The sequence below is a fragment of the Pipistrellus hanaki genome (genome assembly GCF_964339955.1).
Source record: "Pipistrellus hanaki genome assembly, chromosome: 1".
In the NCBI taxonomy this organism is placed as follows: domain Eukaryota; kingdom Metazoa; phylum Chordata; class Mammalia; order Chiroptera; family Vespertilionidae; genus Pipistrellus; species Pipistrellus hanaki.
This window is the reverse complement of record NC_140503.1, coordinates 149,840,705-149,849,674: the sequence shown is the minus strand read 5'-3', so window position 1 is coordinate 149,849,674 and position 8,970 is coordinate 149,840,705. Positions and strand designations below refer to the sequence as shown.

The 8,970-nt window shown below is 34.4% G+C and overlaps 1 pseudogene across 1 annotated transcript; it reads right to left on the bottom strand.

Annotated features, from left to right (window-relative positions):
* Positions 1-777: 777 nt before the first annotated feature.
* Positions 778-1,660, bottom strand: LOC311612558 (sodium/hydrogen exchanger 9B1-like; annotated as a pseudogene). Its single transcript has one exon. The product of its transcript is annotated as a sodium/hydrogen exchanger 9B1-like (transcript).
* Positions 1,661-8,970: the final 7,310 nt, after the last annotated feature.

Genomic DNA, 8,970 nt, shown 5'->3' with positions numbered 1-8,970 from the left:
ATCCAGGAAGTGCAGAGAAATACAAAGAAGATGAATCCAAGGAAGCCCACAACAAGACACATCATAATTAAAATGTCAAAAGTTAAAGACAAAGAGAATCTTAAAAGTAGCAAGAGAAGAGCAATTAGTTACCTACAAAGGAGCTCCCATAAAACAGTTAGCTGATTTCTAAACAGAAATATTTCAGGGCAGAAGGGATTGGCATGAAATATTCAAAGTGATGAAAATCAGAGATCTATAACCAAGAATACCCAGCCAAGCTATTATTTAGAATCAAAGGACACATAAAGAGCTTCCTAGACAAAAAAAAAAAAGTCAAAAGGATTTCACCAATAACAAACTAGTGTTACCATAAATGTTAAATGGTCTTCTTTAAGAAAAAGAAGGTAAAACATATGAATAATAAAACTGAAATAAATACATACCTGTCGAAATTATTTTATTTATTTTTATGACAATTCTGGTTTTATTGTTGTTGTTTGTTTGTTTGCATCATGGCCTTCAAGTAATCTGGGCCCCAGTATATTAATAAGCAGAGCTCCATTTGGAGCTGTGATCAAGATCGCTTAAAAATGCTATTATCATCACACCCTTCAAATGTGGTTCCAAGTGGGGTGAGCTGATTATTGGAGTTTCTAGAGCCAGAGGACCTAACACAGCCTGGACTATAGTTTTGGGTATCCATGAGAGAACAATAAATATTTTCTCCCTAAAATTAAAACCAGCAAAAGACATTAAGAAAACATATAAAAGAAATTCAAACCAATAATGCCAAATTCATACTAGCAATAGAAATACCAATAGCATCTGATTTAAGAACTGCAATAGATATGTCCAATCCAAACAAACCAAAAAGAAGGGATTGAAAAATATCCCATGCAAATGCAATAATTTTTGTCCTCCAATCTTATATGTGGTCCAATTCATTCCAATGAAAGTCAATATTAGTGTGCATAATCCTCCAGCTCCATGTATACCGAAGCTATTGCTTACTAAGAAGGCAGAAACACACAAACCCAAAATAAGGTATGCTCTCTTCATTGGAAGATTTATCTGATCTTCACTTGGAAAATATCAAAGAAAAATTCCCCAAAATGGTCCTAGTAGACACCAATTATTAGGGTCTGAAAAGAAGTTAGGAAATTATGAAGTATGCCAGGTGTGGAGAAGTCTACGCTCATGAATGTACTGAATCCAGTGATAGCCATGATGTCATCCAAACTGCTAGCAGCTATTAGTAAAGTTGGAATGCCTTTCTCAGTACCATATCCTTCTTCTTGCAAATGTAGCATGGAAGGGACAATAATAGCAGGAGAGACAGAACCTACCACAAAACCTAAAAGAAAACTCCATTCCCAGGGAAAATTCATAAGGAAGTGGGAAATAACTGCAGTTGAACATGCCTCTGGGAGGCATGGACCATAGACGATCTTAAACAAACTCTCTTCAAATGCTTCAAAGCCTGTGGATTGAGTCCAAGTCCAGCTTTTATTTGGATAAAGGTAAGGGCAGTGTTTCTTAAAGTTGAAGACCATTCATTACTAATATGGAAGCAATCGCTAGTATATGGAGCATTCCTAATGGTAAAACCAGCCAATAACATCCCAAGAAGAGGTGGAAGTGGAGGCATTGAAGGTATTCTAATGACTTCCAAAAGTCCCCCCCACCCCCAATTAGGGAACAAAAAAATACAGTGAATAGTCCAAATAAATTTTCATCAGGGTAATGGCCAGGGCTTGAGATTCACCAGATTGCAAACCATAGAATAAAAAGCAAAACTCCATCTGTAATATAGTTATTCAATCTTCCTTGTGGAGAAAAAGTACTTTTTGTCACCTGTGGTTTTGTTTCCTCTCTTTCTGAGAGGACAATTTCCTTAGTTTCTTCATCTTCTCCACTATTATCATCTTTGAGGATCTATAATTCCTGTAGCATACCCACTGCCAGGAGCTGCCCTGGGACCTGGCAAATGCTGCACAAGGCCAGAGGATAAAATGCTTGCTTAAAAGTAATTTTAAATGGATTAAATACTCCTATCCAATTACATGTGATAAATGAACTTATAAGAAAACATGATTCTTACATATATGCTGTTTACAAAAGACTCACTTCAGATTAAAAAACATACACTGACTGAAAGTAAAGGGATAGAAAAATTATGATGAAAAAGTGAGCCCAAGCCTTCAGCTGGACATCCCCTCGGGGCTCCCAGACTGCAAGAGGATGCAGGCCACCCTGAGGGACCTCCAACCCCTAAGGGCACAAATTTTGTGCACCAGGCCTCTAGTATGATAGAATGCAGTAGTGAAGCTATCTGGTCCTACACTTTTACTTTTAGGGAGGTTTTGATGATTGTTTCAAATTCACACTGTTAATCAGTTTGTTTAGATTTTGCATTTCTAAGTGATTCAATCTAGGAAGGTTATATATATTCTAAAAACATATCCATTTCTTCAGGGTTATTGAGTTGGTGGCATATAATCTTCTACAGTATTCTTGTTTGATCTTTTGTATATATGTGGTATCTGTTGTAACATCTCTCTCATTTCTGATTTTTTGAGTGTTTTCCCTAGTGACTCTAGACAGACTTTTATCAATGTTATTAATCTTTTCCAAGAACCAACTCTTGGCTGCATAATTTTTGTATTGTCTATTTGTCCTCTATTTCATTTAATTGTGTTTTTTTTATTATTTTCTTCCTTCTACTTACTTAGAACTGCATTTGTTCTTGTTTTTCTAGTTCTTCAAGATGTAATATTAGCTTCTTTATTTGGTATTTTCCTTGTTTCTTGATATAGGCCTGTAATGATATAAACTTCCCTTTTATTACTGTGTTTGCTGCACCCCAAAAGGTTTGATATGTTTTATTGCCATTCTCTCTAGTCTTGATGTATCTTTTGATCGCTCATTTTATTTCTTCTTTGAGCCAGTTAATCCTTAGTAGCATGTTATTTAATCTCCACATGTTTTTGGTTTTCCCTATTTTCTTTTTGCAGTTGATTTCCAATTTCAACGCATTATATCCTTGGTATAATTTCAATCTTTTTAAATTTGTTGAGGCTAGTTTTGTGTCCTAGCATATGGTCTATCCTTTAAAATGTTCCATGTGCTTTAGAGAATAATGTATAATCTAATGTTTTGGGATGAAAGGTTCTGTAAATGTCTATTATGTCCATTAAAGGTCAATATTTCCTAATTAATTTTTTGTTAGGAAGATCTGGCCAGAGCTGTCAATAGGGTATTTAGGTCTCCTACTGGAATTGTGTTTTTGTGAGTTTCTCCCTTTAATTCTGTTACTAGTTGCTCTATATATTTTGGTCCTCCCTGATTGGGTGCATATACATTAATGAGTGTTATGTGGTTTTGATATATTGTTCTTTGTCATTCATGTACATAGTCCTTTTTCTTCTGAATACATCTTATCTCCATTCCCCTTTCATTTTCAGACATTATTCTTTCCCTTTTATGTTTTTTTAAGAGTTACAATTTCCTGGTTTTCTCTGTAAGTCACCTTACTCACAGTTTTGTATCATTTCTATTTCCTCTAATGGAGGTCTTATGGTAGTATATGTATGTCTGAAAAAAGTCTTTATTTCTCCTTCTTATCTAAAGAATAATACCACTGTACATATTATTCTTGGCTGGTATTTCTCTTTCAGTAGCTTGTATATTTGATTCCAATTCTCATAACTTGTAGGGTTTCTACTGACAAATCCAATGATAATTTGATGTTTGTTTGTTTTTTTTTTTATGTTATCATTTTCTTTTTCCGGGCTGCCTTGACATTTCTTTGTCACTAATTGTTTACAGTTTTAATATAATGTGCTTTGGTGAAGGCCTTTTTTGAGTTGATATAATTAGGTGGGTTTTTTGGTGGTGGTGGTGATGGTGGTGGTGTTTTTTGTTGTTGGTCGTGGTTTTTTGTTTGTTTGTTTGTTTTGTTTTGTTTTATTTTTTCCTTTTTAGATTCAGAGATCCAGCTCTTTCCACAAGTTTGGGAAGTTCTTGTGAACTATCTGTTTGAATAGCCTCCTTGCTTCCTCATCCTTTCTCCTTCTCCTATACTCATTATTCTTATTTTGCTCTTTTTGATGTAGATACTTCGCATAGAGTCCTTTTTTATTTTTTACTCTTAAGTTTCTCTCTTCTTCCATCTGCATCATTTTTATATTTCTATCTTCAGTATCACTAATTCTTCCTTCCATCTGCTTATCTCTATTTCCTAACCTCACTAGTTCATTCTTTATCTCTTTTATTGAGTTCTTCAGTTCCAGAATTTCTATTCATTTCTTTTTATTAATTTTTGATTTATTTAGTAAAGAATTCCATTTGTTCATTGATTTTATTGGAGTTCATTAAACTGCCCATCTGTGTATTCTTGTATCTCATTGAGTTTTATTCAGAATTGCAATTGTGAATTCTAGTGTAAGGCAGAAGCTGGGTGGAGGGAAGCCATGAGGGGACATCTGTAATACTCTCAACAATAAAAATAAATGTAAATAAGTGAATAAAGAAATCACATATTTGCATGTCTTGACATTTATTTTCCTGAGATTTATTTTAATTTTCTTTCTAAGCTACCTTGCTATATTGGTCATTCATGGTATTTGATTAATTCTTTCTCTGCCTATGCATGTATGGGAATGAAATGTGCTTTTTTTCCCCTTAAGAATGGCATTTCTCTATTTGGTACAATTGATAGGAAGTCTTTCTCTTGTTTTTCAGTAGGTGGCACTCAACCTTAACTTTTTTAGTTTCTCTTGCAATGCTATGGTTTCTTTGATCTCTGTGGGGCACTTGAAAATGCCCTGTATTCCCTGAGAAGGTGGGAGTCCATCAGTGATCAGGTCACCTTAGTCTCAGGGCATAACCTCTGTGGTGGGACATGGGGTTCTGAGCCGGTGGAACCCCAGCACTGTCCCCTACAACCAGACACTGCTGGCAGTACCACCCAATGAGTCAGGTAGGGTGAGCTGGGAGAGGCCTTGTGGCTTTGTGCTCCTCCTATAATGGGCCTTGGAAAAGACCTTTTTGGATTGATAGAATGTGATGGCAACTGCCAGACCTCAGCTACCTCACCTCGATGACTCCACCTTGGTCATTTGGGATTACCTACATTTTCTTTTATTTAGAAAATTCTTCAGAATCACAGAGTTTGTTTGTTTCCATTCATAATTAATGTTAATAATTCATACTCACTAAAGATCAAGGTAATTTTCTAGACTATAATTGGAACTAACTGTTCACGGGGGGGGGGGGGGGGGATGGCTTCTGTGATGATGGTATTCTTTAAATCTTTATGTAACATGATTTACTATAAACTTGACAATTTATCTATATACTCAGACTATGTAATATGTACTATTCTTGGGAGTGTAGGATAATCTCTAACAAAGATAAGCCCATAGGTAGTTATTATGTGGTTTTATCTTGAAAGGAAGTGGTTCTTTAATTGATGGAGGATAGATAAAAGAAGAGGAATAATAGTAACCTTTTATTCGTGTATATAAATGTCCACAAATATTGTTTTGGTTTTATTAAACATTTATAGAATAGTTCGATTTTAATATAATAATTTAATAGTTTTGGTTGTTTGAGCTGATTATTAGTGCATTCAGCTTAAAACTAATTTTAGGTTCAAATGGAAGACTACAGTGAATTCCTTCTTCTTTGCCATCTTTTTCTCAAGTGAAAGAGAAATTCAGTGCTTTTAAATGTGGCAATGAGATTTTTAGTCTTAGTTATGCTGAGTTGATACTTCCAGAAATAGTTCTTTAAAAAACTGCCTATTTATTCCATCTAAAAACAAGCTACCAGTGTTTTAATAAGAAATTTCAGAAAATGTTCATGATATAACTTATGAACTTGTATTGACTAATCAAAAATAGGGCCTAAACCAGAACTGCTTTCAGTCCAATTTAAGTCACCTTACTTTCGTATTCAGAGATGACTGCATATAAAATAAAAATATAATTGTACAAATAAAAATGTCTTTAATTAGTACAATAAATCATATATCTATGAAAAGGATTTATAGAAAATTTATTTATTCCATTTAAAATCAATCTATGAAATTATATGTTAATGTCTATACAAAAGATATTTCATAAAACTAAAGGGTTTTTTCTCTTCAATTTTCTGCTTACTCTATTGATTTCATGAACTCGTCTCATGTTTTCAAAAGTCTGTTTAATTAAGCTATAATTATAAAATATCATAGCTTGACACCTCTTATTAAACATTTTTATAAAATATCTTTAGTAAAGTTTGTGTTGTCACAAGAAATGTCAGAAAAGCTGTTATCTTAATATCTATAGCAAAATACAATGTGTTCTACTAGAATTTACAAAATCTTGGACAAAGAAAGGATCCATATTATTCAATAATTGAGATTATATTCTTCAATGAATCTAGATTAAAATCAGTTAAGAAAACTTGGGAAAGTTTTTATCATATGTACGGATTTTCTCTGAGCTATACAGTTGTTAAGACTAACAAAATGAGCATTATCTAAATAACATTAAATTCAATACTTGTTTGAAAATATAAAATGTTAATATTAACATCTGGATTTCTAACCTTCTAAATAAGATGTAGTATGAGACTGTGACAGACATTTGACTCAATTTATCCTTTGGGCTTAAGAACCTCATCTTTTCCTCTAAAAGTTCTTAAATTGCCCATTTCTATATAACATTATGATCTTTACAAACAGATTTTGTTTTCTTTATACAGATGGTCATTTCACAATGATAGATGAAGTGTGGCTGATTAAAATGTTATGAAATGAACATAGTCATGAGAATTATACAGATATCATTGCTTTACCATTAAGCCTTCAATATGTTTTATTATGTTGTCACACATAAAATAGTATCAACTTGTATCTTCATCAAATTAAATTCAAGGACACCTTAAAAATTTTTAAAAACAAGATTTTCTCTTTACAAAATGTATCTCTGAGCCATACAGTTGTTAAGACTAACAAAATGAGCATTATCTATATATAACAACTTGGCAGAAATTGAAAGGAGTTTTTAGGGGTGAAATAGGCAGGCTTAGGAAATTTTAGAAGTTAAGGGGTCCCTGGAGAAAGCATAGGGCTCCAGAGCATGTTTCCATAGAATAAGGGATCTGGGAGCTGCAGAAGGTATATATTTACAGAATACAGGAAAGGAAGCCCCTTGCTCAGAGAGGGAAGAGGAAAACCCAAATGGAATAGGAAACAATAAGGAAGAAGAAGAGGAGCGCCTCAGGTACCTCACCTGAGGTTTGAGCTCTGAAGTTGCTATAGTGACCAAATCAGAGGGGATAGTGACCAATCAGAGGGCATGTCAAGGCACAAAGAACGGTAGCCTTTATAACCCCTGGAAAAGAAGAGACTTACTAGGAGGGGGATTCTTTCCTCCCCCCCACGTGTGAGTCTGTGCTTGTTTTTCTGTAAATTTCCACCTTTTATTATACCAACTTTCGTCCGTGGTTTCATTTTTCCATGCCACCAGACAAGAGCCCGGGAACCATCCTGCCCAGGGGAACACCACGAGTCCCAGTTCAATTTTCCGGTTTCAAAATGATATTCATACAGATGTTCACAGATTTTTAAAAATATTTTCATTGATTTTTTAGAGAGAGAGGGATGGAGTGGGATAGAATCAAATTGATAGCCTTCTGGGTCAATGCTCATCTGCTAAGCCCCACTGGCTAGGCTATCCATATATTTTTATAGCTGAAAATACTATGAAATTATTTGTTCCAGGCTTTACCCAATTAGATCCCCTCTACAATATATTTGCAATGTGATCATCTAATCTAGTTGAAATTCTCCAGTATGTTCATATTGGCAGAAACGGAAGGTGTAAAACCTTATCCACAAAGATAAGTATTGAGAGCTAGATTTTCTTCAGCCATATCGCACATATAAAAAAGCAAAGTCCTAGGTTACGGTTGTGTTCAAATTTAATAGGTGTGAGACAAGTTAATATTCAAAATCTAATCATCTAAATGATAAAGCTATCCCTGGCAATTAGCAGGATAAAAAGAAAGGATCTCAAGGACTTAAACAAATTATACTGAAGGGATTGTTGCAACCTTTCTAAACGTTTATTTACTTTGTATGGCAAAGGGCACAGCAGCCTCAATTCTGGGCATAACTAAAATATTTCACAAATTTTCATAGTAATGGTGAACTAACTCATGTTCCCAAAATAACCCCATTTCATCTTCTCATTACTATGTCCATTGGAAGTTTTACTCATTACTTTTAAAGTTCTGTCATCCTCTAACTAAATGGGGTTGCTTAGTCTTGAGATCCACACATAACCATATTTGCCCACATGCTTTAGGCACTTGCCTGCGACAGCTATTAAACTGAGCACTGTTATCAGGAATGATTTTGTCACCTAGTGGCTTACACAAATGGGTAATTATTTCGCTCACATGACAAGAAATCCTGAGTTAAATGGCTTTCAGTGAGGGTTCAACTGCCTGACAATGTAGGCATGTGTGTGATTCTATCAACTGTTCTCTCATGTGGTTAAGATAACTCACAGCCTAGTTCTCACGTATTGTGTCTAATTCCATCTCTCACTTCTCTTCCCCTCACCTATTTCAGTCAGACTGACTTCTTTATTTGACATGTTTCTATATCAAGGTGTGTTTCTTCCATTAATATTTTACTAAAGTACCAGCAGATCCTAAGTGTGCTTTAGAAGTCTCTAAATGGCTTTGTTATTCCATCCTAATGATATAGTCAATCTCTTTGTTTTACAAATGAGAAGTCTGAAGCTTAAAGAGGTTAAGTGACTTCCCCAAAGTCACAGAGATAGTCACATAAGATAAAGGATGAGAAAAATGATTTCCTTAAATTTCTGGCTTAATATTTTCTGACTTTACTTTAATCAGCCCAACATATTACTGCTCATTTGCCTTCCTAAAATAGTGATTATATCATATCACCTGTTCTATAGCACT